The sequence below is a fragment of the Macrobrachium nipponense genome, chromosome 2 (genome assembly GCF_015104395.2).
Source record: "Macrobrachium nipponense isolate FS-2020 chromosome 2, ASM1510439v2, whole genome shotgun sequence".
Taxonomy (NCBI): Eukaryota; Metazoa; Arthropoda; class Malacostraca; order Decapoda; family Palaemonidae; genus Macrobrachium; species Macrobrachium nipponense.
In genome coordinates this window covers 51,289,468-51,308,699 of record NC_087201.1, presented here as the reverse complement: position 1 = coordinate 51,308,699, position 19,232 = coordinate 51,289,468, and the positions used below count along the sequence as shown (strand labels likewise).

Genomic DNA, 19,232 nt, shown 5'->3' with positions numbered 1-19,232 from the left:
ATTCTCACAAAGAAAGCCAAGGCGTTCTTGGACATGAGTCGTTTGGGGTTCTTCACTGCACACCAAAGACCTTGTTGACAAGTTCCCATCTGTCTCTTCCTCTCTAAATAGAATTTAAGAGCTCCCACTGGACAGAGAGATCTCTATATCTCTCTGCCTACCAGGTTAGATAGGCCTTTTACTTCAAAACTTCTGGGTCAAGGTTTTGATGGGTTTTCGTTCTTTGCCAGAAACATTGTCTGGAAAGAACAGATGGCCGCATCTCCTTTGAACCCCACCGTGGAATCCAGAGCGTGTAATTCGTTCGTCCTCTTGGGCTGTAGCGAGAGCTACTAGAACAAGCATTTCCTAGTGACGTCGCGGAAGGACGCCAGATATAAAGGTTCGAATTTGTCCGATGAAAGGAATTTCAGGACCACGTCTAGATTCCAACTAGGTGTTCTAGGAGTAGCTGCTTTCGACGTCTCAAAAGATCTAATTAGATCGTGTAGACCTTGTCGTTAGCAATGTCTAGGCCTCGACTCCTGAAAACCGAAGACAGCATGCTTCGGTATCCTTTTATTGTCGAGACAGATAGTTGTGACTCCTTTCTCAGAAAGAGGAGGAAATCGGCAATATTCACTATAGAGGTACTGGAGGAGGACAGCTTCTGAACCTTACCCCACCTCTTAAAGACTTCCCACTTCGACTGGTATACTCTTCTCGTCGAAGCTCTGCGGGCTCTAGCGATAGAGCCCGCAGCCTCGCGAGAAAAGCCTCTCGCTCTGACAAGTCTTTCGATAGTCGAAAGGCAGTCAGAGCGAGACCTGGGAGGTTGTGATGAAACCTCTCGAAGTGGGGTTGTCTGAGTAGATCGTGTCGTGTTTGGAAATCGATCTGGGGATAGGGCAAGTCCCACTATCCACTCCAGCTACCTACCGAGAACCATTCCTTTGTGCTGGCCAAAATGGGGCTATGAGTATCAACTTCTTGCTCTTTGAAGCTACAAACTTCCTGAGCACTTCCCCCAGGATTTTGAACGGGGGAAAGGCGTAAGCGTCCACACCCGACCAATCCATAAGAAACGCGTCTATTGTGAAGGCTCTCGGATCCTCTACTAGAGAGCAAAAGGTCTCTATTCTTTTGGAGAGGAACGTCGCAAACAGGTCTATGTGAGGTCTCCCTCACAGGGACCAGAGACTTCGACACACTTCTTCGTGAAGAGTCCATTCTGCGGGAAGGACCTGGTTACTCCTGCTCAGTCTGTCCGCTCTCACATTCTTATTCCTTGAACAAACCTTGTGAGGAGAGTTATGCCTCTTTCTTCCGTCCAGGTTAACAGGTGTTTGTCAACTGATAGAGGGAGAACGAGTGCGTGCCTCCTTGCTTTCTTATGTAAGCCAGAGCCGTGGTGTTGTCTGAGTCGATCTGTATTACACCGTCTCTGACTATCTTCTCGAAGGACTTTAAGGCTAGGTGTATAGCCACAAGTTCCTTGCAATTGATGTGCCAGGACACCTGTTCCTTTGTCCAGGAGCCTGACACCTCCCTTACTCCCAACTTCGCTCCCCATCCCGACTCCGAAGCGACGGTAAACAACACTTGGTCTGGGTTCTGCAGAGCAAGCGATAAGCCTTCGTTCTTTTCTGAAGCTGAGGGATCCACCACCTCAGAAGATCTTTTACTTCTTGTGGGAGTTGGAAGATGTCCGAGTGTTGACCCGTCTTCCAGTTCCACACCTCTTTGAGGAAAAACTGAAGAGGGCGAAGGTGAAGTCTCCCTAGCGAGAAGAACTTTCCCAATGAGGACAGGGTCCCTAATAGGCTCAGGTAATCCCTCGCTGAGCTGTCCTTTCTCTCTAAGAAGCTTGAGATTCTCGACAAACCTCGAGCGATTCTTTCTTGCGAAGGATATACCCGAAAACCCCCAGAATCCATCTGAATCCCCGGATAGACCAAGTTCTGGCTGGGGATCAGTTGTGACTTCTCGAGGTTGACGAGCAACCCTAGCGAATCTATATGTTCATTGTTACTTCCAAGTCCTCCAAGCACTGACTCTTCGACTTGGCCCTGATCAGCCAGTCGTCCAAGTAGAGGGAGATGTTTATCCTCTCTAGGTGAAGCCATCTTGCTACATTCGCCATCAGGTTGGTGAATACTTGTGGGGCTGTAGACAGCCCGAAGCACAGAGCTCTGAATTGAAAGATCTTGTCTCCTATCACAAGCGAAGATATTTCTTGACTGATGGTGAATGGGAACTTGGAATTAAATAGGCGTCTTGCCGGTCAGAGAGACCATCCAATCTCCTGGGCGAAGCGCCGACATGACAGGGCGGACGTTTCCATACGAAACTTCTTTTTCTGTTACGAAGCGATTCAGAGCGCTTACGTCCAGAACTGGCCTTCACCCCCGATGCCTTTGGTACTAGAAAAAGGCGATTGTAAAATCCCGGGGAGTGTGGATCTTGTACCAGTTCGATGGCCTCTTTTTCCCACATTTTCTCCACCATCTGAAGGAGAGTCTTTCGCATTAACGTGTCTCTGTACCTCGCTGACAGTTCCCGAGGCGTAGATGTAGGGGCTGTTGTCGTCGAAGGGGATTACTATCCCTTCTTCAGGACCGACACTGACCAAGGGTCGGCTCCCCTTTATTCCCATACTCCTGCAAAATTCAGGAGTCTGGCGCCCACTGGTGCTTGGAGGAGCAACAAGTCACTTCGATCTCTTGCTCCACGAAAGGGCTGCTGCGTAGGACGAGGTTCCTTCTGAACCGTCTCCACTACCGGTCGTCCTTTCTTGGACGTTTGAGTAAGCAGGTCTTGTGTCGCCTTCTCAGTTAGTGAGCGAGATATATCCTTGACTAACTGAGAAGGAAACAGATGATCAGATAGCGGGGCGAACAGTAAGGCAGTCCTCTGGCTCGGAGAAACCCCTTTCGATAAAAGGGAACCATACACTGATCTCTTTTTCAGGAGACCAGCACCGAAAAGTGAAGCCATTTCACCAGAACCGTCCTGTACTGCCTTGTCCATGCAGGACAGCACGCTATGGAGAATTTCTGGTTTCTCCAGAAACTCCGGATCCTTAGATTTGTTGGCCAGAACTCCGAGCGACCAATCCAGAAAATTGAACTCCTCTAAAGTGACAAAAGTCCCTTTAGCAAGTGGTTCAACTCTGAAGTGCTCCACGTCGCTCTGACCGATCCTAAGGAGTGACGTCTAGAGGCCTCCACTAACATGGCAAAGTCGGCATCTGCAGAGGCGGGTAAAGAAAGACCCATAGTCTCTCCTGTCCCATACCAAATACCTCTCTTCCCGTGCAATCTGGAAGGAGGCCTGCAGAATACCGTCTTTCCTAACTCCTTCTTCTTGTCCATCCAAGAATCTAAAGAATGGAGTGCCTTCTTCATTGACATCGCAGGCTTCATTTCCAAGAAGGCCGACGATTTTGCCGTAGCTGAGCTCGAAAAGAGCGAACGAGGAGAAGGAGGAGCTGCAGGACTAAAAGAATCTCCAAACTCTTGTAGAAGTAAAGAGGCCAAGACTTTGTAACTAGAAAGTCCTTCATTAGCAGGAGGATCGTCGTCAGACAACTCGTCTAACCCTCGATCCGACAAAGGAGAACGTTCCCGTTTTGAGGAAGAGTCCTTCCAAGACCTCCTATGTTCTGAAGGAGAGGAGCTCCCATTTGGCGAAGAGTCATAACCTCCAGGACGAGTCCCCGACTCTTGACTCCTGCTCTTGACTCTTGCCTCCTGACTCCTGCCTCCTGGCTCCTGACTCTTGCCTCCTGACTCCTGACTCCTGCCTCCTGACTCCGGGACTCCTGCCTCCTGGACTCCGGACTCCGGACTCCTGGCTTGCCTGCCTCTTGTCTCCTGCTCTGGCCACCTTGTCTCCTGGCCTCTGGCTCTGGCTCTGCCTCTGGCTCTTGCCTCTGGCTCTGTCCTCCTTGGCTCTTGCCTCCTGCCTCTTGGCTCCTTGTCTCCTGCCTCCTGGCTCTTGGCTCCGCCTCCTGCTCCTACTCCTGGATCTTGGCCTCCTTGGCTCTTGGCTCTGCCTCTGGCTCCTTGCTCTTGGGGCCTCCTTGCTCTGCCTCTGGCTCTTGCCTGGCCTAGATGCCTCCACACTCTTGGCTCTTGGCTCCTGCCTCCCTGGTTGACTCCACTGGCTCTTGGCTCCTGCCTCCTGGGTGGACTCCTCACTCCTGGCGTGGCCAGACGTCTGATTGTTTCATCCAGGTTCGTACAGGAAACCTAACCTCGGGTAGGAGTATCGATCCTGGAGGTAGATACCTCCATACGTCTGGAGGATCTTTTAATAGGAAGGGAAGTGTCTTTCCTTCTAGGAGGCTCCCTTTGACAGGACTCCTACAAATGACGAAATCTGCTCCTGCATCGCCATCATGAACCTCTTTGTAGCCTCCTCTTTATCCTCTTCGGGAGGAGGGGAAGGAGGAGGAGTCCATAGCCTGCCACCTCCTGCCAATCCTTTCTCACTCTGGTTGGAAGAATGGCTCTTCTCGCCTTCTTAACTCCCGATGGAGACTCCTCAGGGAAGTTTCCAGGGCTCGAGTCAATAGTCGGCGCCCTCCAACTCCTCTTGAGAGGCCGAGATCGATCGGAATCTCTCCAATCACGTCTCGGTGATGAAGATCCCGACGACGAGAAACACTCACGTAGGACGCTTTTACAATAGCTGTCCTTGGCAGTCTGGGGTGTCACAGAAACCGCCGAAGGGACACCTGATCGGTGGGGATTCTCCACCAACCTCCTTTTCGGCTTTCGACATTCCTTCTCTCTGGGCATGTGAGCTTGGAAGAGGTCTAGACCTAGGAGCGTTGCTGAGCCGACCAGATGCCCCCTCCACTACACTGGGGACACTTATATCACTGTCTAATGACAAATCACTAGCCTTACCTTGTATGGCAGCCATTTTGTTTTCCATTATTTTGAAGGCTGCTTTTAGATCCGCAAGATCTTCGCTGGATCTACAGGTTCTGCAATAGGAGAAGGGGCTGCAATGGAAGGAGAAGTAGCAATACTTACCCTTGGGGAAGATCCCACGCTTGGAATTAGTTCAGATCTAGAACTACTTAAACTTCTATGAGAAGCCTTCCTCGCTCTTTCTCTTTCTAACTTTTTTAAAATAATTAGTTAGATACTTCCATTCGTTCTCACTTAAGTTCTCACATTCTTTACAAGTATTAGTAAAAGAACATTCATACTCCCTGCACCTCTTGCATACCGTGTGAGGGTCTACCGAAGCTTTCGGCAACCTCACCTTATAGCCTACATTCACACAACGTCTCACAACCATACCAGAGTCAGACGTATTTAAAGAAAAATCCAAAATCAAGTCCACAAAACATTCCACAAAAGCGTATGCCAATCCAACAATCCAGATACATCACCAAAAGTCGGTCAAGAAGATCAATTGCCGGTGAAAAAAGAAAACTAATCGAGAGGGAACCAACAACAATGTTTGTGGTCCGGCGACAGAAGAATTCTGATTAGAAAACGGGGATGGTTCCTAGTCCTGCCACCCAGGGCAGGGCGGTAGATCACCTGACCTACCGGTAGCGTGTGCCGCGAAATTTGAAATTCTGTCGGAGACGACGGAGTCTATAGCTAAGTATATATCTGGCAGGGAAGTTAAATGTATAAAAACTAAATATTGTCCTAGAGACTTCCAATTTCTTTCAAAATGAAGACAAATGACGAATATTACTATACTGTAAGAGTATTAGCTTACAATTGCAGTTTTCGACCATATCTGACGAGTTAAAGTTGACCGAATGTTGAATTTTTTTATATATATATATATTTTTTATATGCAATTATTTCAGAAATAAGAAAAGCTACAACCTTCAAATATTTTTCGTTTTATTCTACATGAAATTGCGCACATTTTCATATATAAAACTCTATGAAATGCCTAATATGAAATGGAGCAAATATTCCGAGAATGGTACGTACGCATTTCGGAGATTTGTGGTGGAGAATCCGCGCGCGGAGGGAAGGAAAGATTTTTTTTAATTCACCATAAATCTAAATATTTTGCTAGAGACTTCGAATTTGTTTCAAGATGAAGATAAATGACTGAATATTACTAGACTGTAAGAGTTTTAGCTTACAATTGCGTTTTTCAACCATTTCGGTAGTCAAAGATGACCGAACATGGTTTTTTTTCTATTTATCGTGATTTATATGCAAATATTTCAAAAATGAGAAAAGCTACAACCTTCAATTATTTTTTTTGTATTCTACATGAAATTGCGCACATTTTCATATATAAAACTTTATGTAACGGCTAATTTAAAATGGTGCAAACATTACCACAATCACACGTATGATTTTTTCAGAAGAGTTACTGCTCGGACGTAAAGAAAATGTTATTTTTTTCATAAATTCACCATAAATCAAAATATTGTGCTAAAGACTTCCAATTTGTTGCAAAATGAAGGTAAATGCTTGAATATTACTAGAATATAAGCGTTTTAGCTTACAATTGCGTTTTTCGACCATTTCGGTAGAGTCAAAGTTGACCGAAGGTTGAAATTTTGGCAATTATCGTTATTTATATGAAAATATCTCAAAACTGATAAAAGCTACAACCATGGGTTGTTTTTAGTTGTATTGTGCATGAAATTGCGCACATTTCCATATATAAAACTTTATATAACGGCTAATTTTAAAATGGTGCAAACATTACCACAATCATGTATGATTTTTTTCGGAAGAGTTACCGCGCGCACATAAGGAAAAAGTTTTTTCATAAATTCACCATTAATCGAAATATTGTGCTAGAGACTTCCAATTAGTTGCAAAATTAAGATAAATGCTTGAATATTACTAAAATATAAGAGTTTTAGCTTACAATTGCGTTTTTCGACCATTTCGGTAGAGTCAATGTTGACCGAAGGTTGAAATTTTGGCAATTATCGTTATTTATATGAAAATATCTCAAAACTGATAAAAGCTACAATCATGACTATTTTATTGTTGTATTCTACATAAAAATATGACAATTTGTCCAAAATTGCATTTTTCCTAACTATACAAACCTGAGGTCCTTTTACAATAGGAAGGTACTAGCGGCAGCTGGATAGGTCGTAAGCTTTCGAACAAGGGGTTCGGTAGTTAACTGCTTGTCCGACAGGCGCGCTCCGCGCGACTGGGAGGTAAACAAATCACTTTTGCTTTTGGCCCAAGCAAAAAACTGCAGAGTGAGGGGTGGCATGAGGTGGGGCTATGTGTAAAAGGACCTCAGGTTTGTATAGTTAGGAAAAATGCAATTTTGGACAAATTGTCATTTGTTCCGACACGGCATACAAACCTTCGGTCCTTTTACAATAGGAACACTCACTTCTTGGTGGGAGGAATCTGAGTCTTTTGTGAACAGACTGGTGTTCGCCCAACCTTGGAAGCCTCCCTGGTCGTAAGAGCGAGGGAGGATCCAAGCCTCTGTCCGATTGATCGGGTGTGCACCGCAGGATCAATGGTCAGACCTCTCGGACCGAGTACTAAGAGAGAGGCAAGCGTATCTCTTCGTACCAGCAATGTAAGAACTTGTTCCTGTACAGGAGCAAATATAAAGTCATGGGTTTGACTCTTGTAGGCATCCACTTCCCCCCCTTGTAGAAGGAAGTGGTGGATATTCTGCTCCTATCCCTAGTGAAAGGGATAGGATGGGGCTCTGTCATATAGCTCACCTGCATCTCGTCCTCATCCAGCGTAGTGACGACCGTGGCCCTCTGCCCACAGGTAGAGGAGGAGGAAAAGACGGGAAGAGGGAGCCAGTCACTCACTCATTCACACATCCATCCACACAGTCACACCAGGACTCGATGCTGTTTCAGCCTGCGAGGGTCTGGGTTGCTACACAACTGTGAGCAGCCACCACGGGTCCCAAGGAAAAGGTATCCAAGGACCTGTGGGCAATATCCCGAAGGTAGAAGGACGTAAAGTAGTCTGGTTAGACCAGACCCCTGCCTTCAGGACCTGCGCCACGGAGAAGTTCTTACGAAACGCCAACGAGGGGCCAATACTTCTGACTTCGTGGCGCTCTCGGGACGGGACGTACGGATGTCGTTCACTACCATCAGCTTCATACGCCCTCCTGATGACCTCACGCAGCCAGAATGAAAGAGTGTTCTTGGATACTTCTTTCTTGGTGACCCGGTGCTAACGAAGAGGCGTCGACACTCAGGCCTGAGGTGTCGAGTTCTCTTCAGATAGCGCCGTAGCGCCCTCACAGGACAAAGCAGCATCTCATCCGCATCATTATCGGTGAAGTCCATTAGGGAGGGAATCGTGAATGACTCGAACCTGTCGTCAGGGATCGACGGTTTTCTGGATTCTTCGCAACGAAGTTCGGGACGAAATCGAGCGTCACGGATCCCCATCCCCTGGAGTGTCGTACATCATAGGAAAGACCATGAAGTTCCCCTACTCTCTTCGCCGATGCCAGGGCCAGCAAGAAGAGGGTCTTGAGGATCAGATCCCTGTCTGACGACTCTCGGAGTGGCTCGAACGGCGTTCGAGTCAGACTCCTAAGTACGAGAGTCACATCCCACACAGGGGGCCTGAGTTCCCTGGGTGGGCAAGAACCTTTCGAAGCTGCCATCATAAGCAAGGAGATCTCAAACGAGTTCGAGATGTCCAATCCCCTCAGTTTCAGGACGAGCGCCAAGGCGGCTCTGTATCCTTTGACTGTGGGGACTGAGAGGAGCTTCTCTCGGCGAAGAAAAACGAGGAAATCCGCTACCTGCTGAAGAGTGGCTCTGAGAGGAGATAGACCCCGTCTACGACACCAACAGAAGACGGCCCACTTCCCCTGGTACACAGCTGCAGAGGACTGACGGACGTTTCCAGCCATCTCTGTTGCTGCGCTACGAGAAAAGCCTCTCGTTCGCAAGAGATGGTGGATAACAGCCAGCCGTGAAGACGTAGGGACTGGACTGCTCGGTGGTACCGCTCGACGTGTGGCTTGGGCGAGAAGGTTTGTGCCAAGGGGGAATCTCTCTCGGTTCTCCTGCGAGAAGAGCCAGCAGGTCCGGATACCAAATGGCCTGTGGGCCATTTGGGAGCCACCAGGATCATCCTGAGATTCGGGGTGACCAGTGCTCGACTGATCACCTTGCGAATCAGGCTGAACGGGGGAAAGGCATAGACGAAGAGGTTGTCCCACGGGTGTTGAAGAGCGTCCTCTGCAGCTGCCCATGGGTCCGGCACGGCCGAGAAGAACACCTGGAGCTTCCTGTTGTGCGGGTGGCGAACAGATCCACGACTGGTCGCCCCCACAGGTCGAAGAGCCTTTCCGCCACGTCCTGGTGTAGAGACCATTCGGTCCCTATCACCTGATCCCGACGGCTGAGCGTGTCTGCTACTACGTTCCTCTTCCCTGCCCTGGAATGTAGCGTGCCGACAGCTCTATTGAGTGTGCCTCGGCCCACTCGTGCACCTGCCGAGTCAACTGGTACAACGGGAGAGACACTAGGCCCCCCTGTTTGTTGACGTAGGCCACCACCGTGGTGTTGTCGCACATCAACACCACTGAGTGTCCCATCAAGCGGTCCTGGAACTCTTGGAGAGCGAGGAACGCTGCCTTGAGTTCCCAGTACATTGATGTGAAGGTGCTTGTCGTTCTCGTCCCACACTCCTGAAGTCAGCAACTCCTCCAGGTGTGCGCCCCATCCCTCGGTCGATGCGTCTGAGAACCAGCTGGCATGTCCGGGGGGCCGGGGGGGGAGTGCGCAGAGGCACTCCTCTTAAGAGGTTCCTGTCGTCCAGCCACCAGGCTAGGTCCTGCCTCACCTCCTGTGTCAGTGACACTGGAAAGCTTGGGGGATCCGTCGCCTGTGACCAACTCTCCTTTAGTCTCCACTGAAGAGACCGCACAGGGTGAAGACGCCCGTGAGGGACTAACTTCTCGAGTGACGACAGGTGTCCGATCACGACTTGCCATCGCTGAGCTACCTGTTCCTGCCGAGACAGGAACTGGTGGCTGCCTCCCTGAATCTGCTGATCGCGAGTCTGCGGGGAAGACTCGCCCTGCTACCGTGTCGATCAGCATACCCAGGGTACTTCATCCTCTGCTTGGGGCTCGAGATCGGACTTTTCGAAGTTCACAACGATCCCCAGATCGCGACAGAACTCGAGCAGTCGATCCCTGTCCTGTAGCAACTGCGAGCGGGAGCTCGCCAGGACTAACCAATCGTCGAGATACCTCATCAGACGTATCCCGTGCGAATGGGCCCAAGCAGTACACCAGAGTGAACACTCGCGTGAACACCTTTGGGTGCGGTTGAGAGACCGAAGCAAAGTGCCCCTGAACTGGTACACCGTCCCGTCGAGGATGAAGCGGAGGTACTTTCTGGAGGACTGATGAATGGGTATTTGGAAATACGCATCCTTCAAGTCCACTGAAAGCATGAAATCGTTCTCCCTGATGGAGTCGAGCACTGAACGTGCCGTCTCCATCGTGAACCGGGTCTGGCGAACAAACCGGTTCAGGGGAGAGAGATCTATCACCGGGCGCCAGCCTCCCGTAGACTTTTCCACCAGGAAGAGTCGACTGTAAAAGCCCGGTGAACTGATCCGTGACGATTTCTACAGCTCTCTTGCTCAGCATGGTCTTGATCTCCTGTCTCAATGCTACGTCCTTCGATGACCCTGGAACATACGACTGCTGTTGGACCGGGTTGGAGGTGAGGGGTGGCCGAGATTCGAAGGGTAATAGATATCCCTCCCGAAGGACATCTACAATCCAGGTCTCGGCGCCGTAGCGCTGCCAAGTTGCCCAATGGCTGGCCAGGCACCCCCCCACTTCCGGCAGCAGGTGAGGGGGAACGCCGTCCCTAGCGTTTCCCCCCTTTCTTCGACTTCTTCCCAAGCCTCCACGGGGGAGGAGGAGGGCTGGGAGGAGGGCTGGTTACGGCTCCCCTTGGTAGAAGTCGAAGAAGACAGAGTCTTTCCCGGGGCTTCGACGCAGCTACCAGTCTTAGCCACCGAGGAAGCGCTAGCCGAGCTCTTAGACTTGGCCGCAGTCCGAGGCTGCCCAGAAGCCTTCGAGACTGCCTGGTGAACCAGACGGTCCACTGTCGTCAGTGCGCCGTCTGTCCACCGCAGCGTCCACCATCTCTCCTGGGAAGAGAGACGTGGAACTCCGTAAAGGTCCGTTGCGAAGTCCCAACGCCGCTTCACGCCCGGCCGCCCTGGAAACCCGAGTAAGGACAGCGTCCCTTCGTCGGAGAACCAGGTTGGCCCACAGGTTCACCGTCTGGTGGGCAAGGAAGGAGATGGCTCTTCCTCCAGACTGGCAAAGTCTCCTGAAGGACGAGTCCTCTTCGGGAGAAAGAAATTCAATCCCGGAGTTGGCTGCGACCTTAGATACTGTGAGGGACCACAGATCTAGCCAGGAGACGGCCTGGAAAGCTGCCATGGCGGTAGATTTCCAGGCCGAGTGCCTCTTGCTGCGAGAACCACAGGTTCTCGGACAGGAGCTGCTGCAGAGACACACCCGGAGTCAGCCTGGCTAACTCCGGGTTCACCTGTTTGGGCGGCATCGGGTCTTCAGATGGCACGTAAAAACGCCGCTGTCGCAGCAGAGGAGGTGGAAGCAGCTTGCTCGACCTGCCAGACTTGAGCGAACCGTCTTGTCCGGAGACAAGCGATTCAACCTGGTCCAGCACTGAGTCCCGCAAGCTCAGAACGCGGCAAACCCACCGTCGGTCTGGGTTCCCTCTTCGGGCCCCAGAACGACTCGAGCCGGGACGTGGGCTCGGATGGTGGGGAGCGGCGATCCTTCCGCGAGGTCGTTGTGCTGACGAATCAGCGCAATAACCTCGGCAAAGTTCCTCTGGATCTCAGGAGTGACTGCGTCCTGCGGAGTCGGACCGTCCAGTCCCTCAAACAGGAGCATCTCCCGAGACCCTCCTCCCTCAAGGGGAGGAACAGCGACAGACCCCTCTCGGTCTCCTCCAACCACCTGTGCGTACGACCTGGCTGGCCCGAGAACCGTGCCTGGTACGTACGACGACGTGGTGGGATCCTGAGGGGCGCACCCCTCACGATCACTCCTCAATACCTCGCCCCTCCCGGTGTAACCCGAGGAGGTTGAAGGTATGGAGAGGCAGACCTGACGCTTCCCTCTCGCTCGCTGGCAGAACCAGCGGGTTTGGAAGACTGCAGGCGATCGCCAACCCGCGGTGGCGATCGAGCTGCAGACCTAGTCGAGCCGTCCCGCTGTGGAGAACGGCTGGACCGAGAACAGCGGCCCCGGTCTCGTGTGTCAGAGGAGCTGGTGCTGGTCGCCGTACCCGATCGCTCTCTGTGAGAGTGACGGTCAGGCGACCGGCGAGCTCCACCGTCACGGTGAGATCGGTGCATATCCTCACGGTGCGTCAGTTCGCTGGTACCAGCCGTGGCTGGTGCCGGCGAACGGGGGGACCTCTTCCCAGCCTCAGCCCGTGGCCGGTCATGGACCGTCACGTCAGCCCGGGTAGCCAGCTGCTCGCCGCGAGAGCGAGAGCTGGTCTGGTGAGAGTCGCGTGAGCGGCTGTCACCAGTCTTCCGCTCCGTGCCGTGAACCTGACGCTGAGCGGACTCAGAGGTCTGGTTCTTGGCTGTACGACCGCTGTTAGGCGACCGTACACTCGGTACCTCTCGCGAACGAGAGGCCGAGACGGACCCTGCTGCTGTGGCCGAACCACTGACAGCAGGTGAGGAAGTGTCGGTGTTAGCCGGCACTCCTCTGGTCCCCGTAGTCTTCTTCCTTGCGGAAGAAGAGACGGGTCCTGCCCCCAGAAGGAGCAGGGTGACCAGCGGAAGAACCCCCCGTCTCACCGAGCGAGACGGGCCCTTAGAAGTTCCCGAAGGAGACTTCTTAGGGGGGGGGAGGCGACCTTCTTCTTCTTCGGCGGGGGAGCCTTAGAAGAAGAAGGGGAACGAGGCGGCAGACGACGACGACGACGAAGAAGACGATGAAGACGACGATGACACCTTCCTCCTCTTCTTCTTCTTCTTCGTCAACCTCCTCAGGACCGACGTCAGATCTGTCATCCAGGAGCGGAGCCGGGCTGCTGTTGCCGAAGCAACAGGGCCCGGACGCACCTGTCCGAACAGATCAGCATCGGGAGCAGCGGCGCCAGGAACAGGAACAACATCAGCAGGTGCAGGCATCACAAGGAACGGCAGAAGAGACAGCAGGAGCAGGTACAGGAACGGCAGCAGTGGTCAACGTCACGTCCGTGGACAGCAGCTGGGCAGGTACGGCAGGTACGGCAGACTGTGTAGGCGGTCCAGATGGGCGGACCAGCGGCACAGACATCCTAGGTACCGGTGGGAGGTCCAGGGGCGGAGCTCTTCGGTGCACACGGAAGTCCGGTCGCGGCAGCACGGCAAACCCAGGTGGCGGCATCACACTCCCCCAGAGGTACGGCGACTGGCCCCTGCACCGATGTAGTGGGTGTCACAGAGACCGCGTGCGGGGTGTACACCAGGTGAGGAGGTGAAGCGTAGCCGGTGTTGTAAGGGTCGTGGTGGTGGTCGTGACCGTAGCATGGGTGACCGCCACGGAGCCAGCGAGATGGTAGGAGCAGCCCCTGGACACTCGGCACGCCCTGCAGCCCCAACGATGCCCACTACCGTCCGAGGTCATCCTTCGCTGGCAACCGCACCTGAGGAGGCAAAAGTCGGGTGATTAGGGGGATCCTCTACCCGTTCGCGCGAAGACGAACGAATAGAGGACCCAGAGTACAACTCAACGTCAGGGTATCTAGCGCCCTCCTCCACACTCGACAAGTCAGGAGAGGAGAAGGACCTAGAAACCCGAAGGGGAAGGCGCGATACGTGGAAGTTGAGCGGGCGGCAGGAAAGAAGACGAAGTGTCCGTCACAAAGGAGTCGCGGGAGCGCTTTCCGACGACTCCTTTGCAGGCCTTCGCTTCTTCCTGCCCTCATACAAAGTCCACTGCGCCTCCGACCAATTATTGCAAACATCACATGGCTCGGCTCGGGTGCATTCGCGCCCCCGACACCGAGCACACAAAATATGAGGGTCTATCTCCGGGAAAGAGCGGAACTTCCCGCATTTACGCCCTTCGGTACCCGGGCATAGTCTCCGTGGGGTAGCGAGGCGAGGAGATTCCATCATTAATCAAAAACACTTCAAATATTATGAAAAGAGAGAAATGATTGTACTTACAATGAATTCTTTCATACACAAAACACAACCATATACTCAAGAAAGCAAACGACGAGGAAGCGGGAGAGAAGAGGGCAGGAGGAGCGTTCGTAAGAAAAAACCACACGTCCACTCGCTGTGAGGCCGAAAGCAAAAGTGATTTGTTTACCTCCCAGTCGCGCGCGCGCGCCTGTCGGACAAGCAGTTAACTACCGAACCCCTTGTTCGAAAGCTTACGACCTATCCAGCTGCCGCTAGTACCTTCCTATTGTAAAAGGACCGAAGGTTTGTATGCCGTGTCGGAACAAGTGCACATTTTCATTTATAATACTTCATGTAACGGCTAATTTACAATGGTACAAAAATTATGTCAAAGTGACAAAATAATTTCCGAGATGTGTCACAGATACTTTTTAGTGCGGCAAGAAAGAAATTCGCGCTTGTGCGCCTGCGTAACGATTGTAAACAAAACAACACCTTGATCCGTGAACTCCCAGCATCCCCCAAGGCGCGTGATTCAACAGTTTTAGGCTGGTAGGCCTATAAGTATTTTTCCGTGAATTTAAAAAAAAACTTTTGTAAGTAGACGTAAAATACGTCCAGTCGGCACAGGGGGAAACAAAAAATGTCAACGTAAAATACGTCCAGTCGGCGTAAGAGGGTTAAGGGAGAAAGCCCTTGACCACATATATATGGCAAATGACCGGGCCTCGACATAGCAGCCACCTCTCCCAGATCATGGCCACCTTCCCAAAATGTCCTTGAATTTGCTGCTATGAAGTAGTGTTTTCTCTTAAATTATGAAATAATGGCATAAATCCAGTGCTTTTCCGGGCAGTGACCACGTTCTGGGAGAAATGGCCACTATGTCGATGTCTGGTCATTTACCCTAATTAACCTAAATAAGGTAAACAATCACGGATGATCCACCATCATCACGCTGGATGGGTCTTATTCACTCGATATTTAATTGGTGAAACCAGAATACAATTACAACTCTAAGCATACCATTCAAAAGATTGGAGTTTCGTCAACATAATGTGATATATGAAAGCCCCATGCAAACTAAAATAAGCATGTGACGCTCTTCGTAAAATATGTTTTCAAGGCAGTTTTGAAATCCAATATGGCGGCTATCGTATGGCTGGACGGGTCTGGTCACGGATGGACACCATCTTTCCCAGCACTCATATGAACAATGTTAGCGTACATATGTAACGTTTATTGATCTTAATCAAGATTGCAGTTGTAATCAGCACAATAAAACAACATTTTGTTGCCTATATTAGTGAAATTATGAAACTTCTTATTCCCGGGGTCATGGTTTGAACTGAATTCATTTTTACCTTGTAATCGGTGGTTTTATCCTTACTGCCATCACAACTGAAACTCCACAGTGCTTATTTGATTGTTATTATACACCTTTTGGTCTTAATTCACTCCACATTGCACCTGAACCACATTGCTGTTCCTGGTTCCTAAGCGCGCACTCCACAAACACAGTTACGAACAGCAGACGACAACACTGCATAGTTTTATTCCCTTAATTGTTTACTTTACTCATTATTTAGTTCAACTTTACTTTGTTATTTCAAAATGTTTAATTAATTCATGTCTATTACCCCTTTTTTGCAACCAAATTACCCCGAAAAATTACAGATATTTTTAAAGTAGATACAATCCAATGTTTCTAACCTGGTCATACATCTGGCTGCCAAAAACCATAGCAGAGCAGACTACGGACAAGTGGATTATAATTTTTTTTTTTTTTCATTGATTTAAGTCTATATTAGTATTTTGATTTTTTTAAATATCTGTATGCCAGAAATAAATGTAACCTTTAATGTTTGCATACTAAGAATGGCAAAATCCTCGTTGCCACATTAGTGGAGCTTCACACATACATCGATGCATTATTATAAACCGTTTCCATGAATTCTAGTTGTCATAGTAATGCAATAATGATAAAATTGCTTCAATATTTATGTATATATACTTTCAATACATAGGCTAATTTCACCAATTTCCACATTTTGTGTAAGTCTTATACCCAGTTTGGAGTGTGAACACACCAATTGGCAACAGAGAGAGAGAGAGAGAGAGAGAGAAGAGAAAGGAAGGCGAAGGAAGAGAGAGAGAGAGAGAGAGGAAGGCGAAGGAAGTAAAAAGGACAGGGGTGGCGGTGGAGGGGGGGAGAGGGTAGGTGGAGCTTTTTACGCGTGTTCGTATCCATTTCTGGATAATGGAGTTTTGTCTCTTGGTACAAGGACAAGTGTCGTTTTTCTTTACAATTAGTGATTCAAAATACCCTTATAAATTACGGCACTGGGTGTAATGCACTATAGCAAAATCTCGTTCTGATACAAGTGTTCTTTAAGAAATATTGCCAAAAACGTGCTTGCACTGTCTCTGAAACTCATAGTAGGTATGCTGCTTAGTTTTCAATCAAGTTTTTTGTAATCAAGTATTTTTTACAAGCTGGCTATTGTATAAATTTGTGTTTTTCTCAATCAAAACATATGCCCCTCAATGCTAACTTTCCTCTTTAAACGACTTTCTGGTCATTACAAATTCGGCCCCATTAATTTCTTATGGTGCGAAAACAGACAGAGGCCCAGGAACCGAAAGCGATTGCGTCACACTACGGCAGTAATTCGGCAGTAAAACATCTTCATATAACCAAAAAGTAAATAATAAAGATATATGTGCGCATTACGATTATAACAATTACATGAATAGCTGATAACAATCTGCATAAATAACTGGTAAACTGTTCTGCAAAAAAGTTGAGTATAGCAATTCATCTACAATAGGTTCGAAAGTCAAGATGTCGTGACGTCATAATACAGGACTTAAAAGAACGTTCTAATTCCGAAAAATAATTACTTAAACTTGAGTCAGAATCGAGTTACTTTTTCAATAACGAATATTTTCAAATTAATCACCATAAATATGTAAAATATTGATGTTTTACTATTTATTTAAATAATTATCCAGTGAACGCTTCATCGTCTTCTTCTACCAAAACAGTAGTTTCCTTAAAAATGTTGTAGTTAGGGACTGTGTTCCGATTGTTGTGATGAAAGTGCACCAGCATCTACAGGTACAAGTGGTGTGCGGATTTATCACAGGAAATGGGAAGTATCTTGACACAAGCGACTCCACAAACATCTAGATGGCGCCAATCTTCTAAGATATTTACTAAGCGTAAGCAAAAATTTTGAGAGCGTTTTGGTGAGATTTGCACTGCGTTGGACACCCTTTTCACTACCCTCTGTTTAATGCTTTAAATTTGGCCTTAATTTCTAACTTTGGAGAAAATACTTACTTTGAAAGGAGAGTAGAGGTCTTTAGCTCCGTCTCTCACCAACAAGTGTCAGGACGCGTTATAAGTACTTTTTCGGAGGGTGGCATGCCGTGATCGTCGGTGAATTGAGCCAGGTGATGCGGTTGTTTATCCTACATCTTATATTTCACTATTAGTAGTACTAGGTATCACCTCTCTCCATAAACCCCACTTTTTCAGTCTGGTCTCCCTTACCTAATACCTAGTAAGATACGTACTAGTTTATAACAGAGATTCACTAATCTCTAAAAATAATAATTTGCAACCAAAATTGATAACAGAAACGTTCAAAGAAAAAACAAAACGTACGGGATTAATACTACCTTCAGCTCTGTGAGATCAGCCTATAGTTTAGGTACCAAATTTACCTAAAATGTTGCCAGGATTACTAGCTATCACGTAGACTTTCATACTTTAAAATACTAAGGGAAAGAATAGTGTCACATTCATCACTACCTAGGCTATACCTTAGCTCATAGAATATTTTAAATAGAAATTAATTTAATATACCTATCTCCTATGATTCTTGCTATCACGCCTGGATCGTCTAAACTAGTTTAATCTATACTTAGCCGTTCATATGACTAACCATTGACATACGAAGATGTGCATGGCATAAAGGAAAATTATGCTACACTTACACTGGCCTACCTAGTCACAATTTCAACGAAAAACGTCATGAAATATCTCTACTAACTTATCCAGCCACTAATTACGTTTACATATAATATTTCTATTAATGAACCTTTTAGCTATGTCCATGTTTTCCGAGCAACTCAGACAACGGACAAGATGAACGTACAGATGGCCAGAACGATGCCAAGTGATGATCCAATAAACATACCTAGTAGCCAGATCACCACAAGCTACTCTTGAGATTTTATGTGGTCATTACTATCAATATCTAAATATAACGTACGTAAATACATGGCTCCTAATCGTGAATTTGTAAGTAAAACCAGCTAATTCAAGGTAAAAGTAAGCAATTAATCTATTTTTTTAGTTTCTACAGCACCAACGAAAATCTCCACAAACCACCACCAAAATACCACCAATTGCACACTTTACGGGTACGTTACATACATTTACACACTTATATTAATTACAATAGACTAACCTTAGGATATGGAACAAATATCCTATAAAACAATTGTGTTATAAAAGCGTCATGATGTTAAAAATGCAAATAGTTCTAGGGCCTTTGTCAGTAGCCCGTAATGGCGGGCGCTTACAATGCCAGAAATATTAAGAAGATTGAGATTTTGAGCTCCGATTTTATTTGCTTGTTATTTCACTGAGATGACGTCTAAAATTCGGCGTTATAATCCTTTCTCTTAAGTTGTTTTTAAAGAATAGCTTTGAAATAAGATAATTAATAAAATATGCTTCACAATACACATGATTAATTTAATTTTCTTAACAAAACTTTTGTGTGTTTAGTATACTTACATTTCTTTACACGAATAAAATTAAAAGGAAACGGGAACCTGAACCGAAATTTTTGCTGCTAAGTAATTACAGTATATTATTGTAACATTCAACACAATCAACATGCCCACATTTCCCTGAAGCATTGAGGCACAAAACAGGAGCTGAAATGGACAGTCTTTCTTTAGTAATTTTGTTGTTGTGGGCCATTTTTTCTTAAAACTTTTTCTTGTGAGGTGGGGTGGCTCAAAGAAGGATTAGCTCTCCAGCTCTCAGCATATCTCAGTAAGCGGATA

At 48.2% G+C, this 19,232-nt stretch overlaps 1 protein-coding gene across 2 annotated transcripts in view; it reads right to left on the bottom strand.

Annotated features, from left to right (window-relative positions):
• LOC135220569 (uncharacterized) overlaps nucleotides 1–18,741 on the bottom strand; it is a 106,485-nt gene extending 87,744 nt beyond the window's left edge. For both annotated transcript variants that reach the window (XM_064257811.1, XM_064257812.1), the window contains exon 1: nucleotides 18,626–18,741. The gene's annotated coding sequence lies outside the window, so the exon portion shown is untranslated. The remainder of the gene's footprint in view (nucleotides 1–18,625) is intronic.
• Nucleotides 18,742–19,232: the final 491 nt, after the last annotated feature.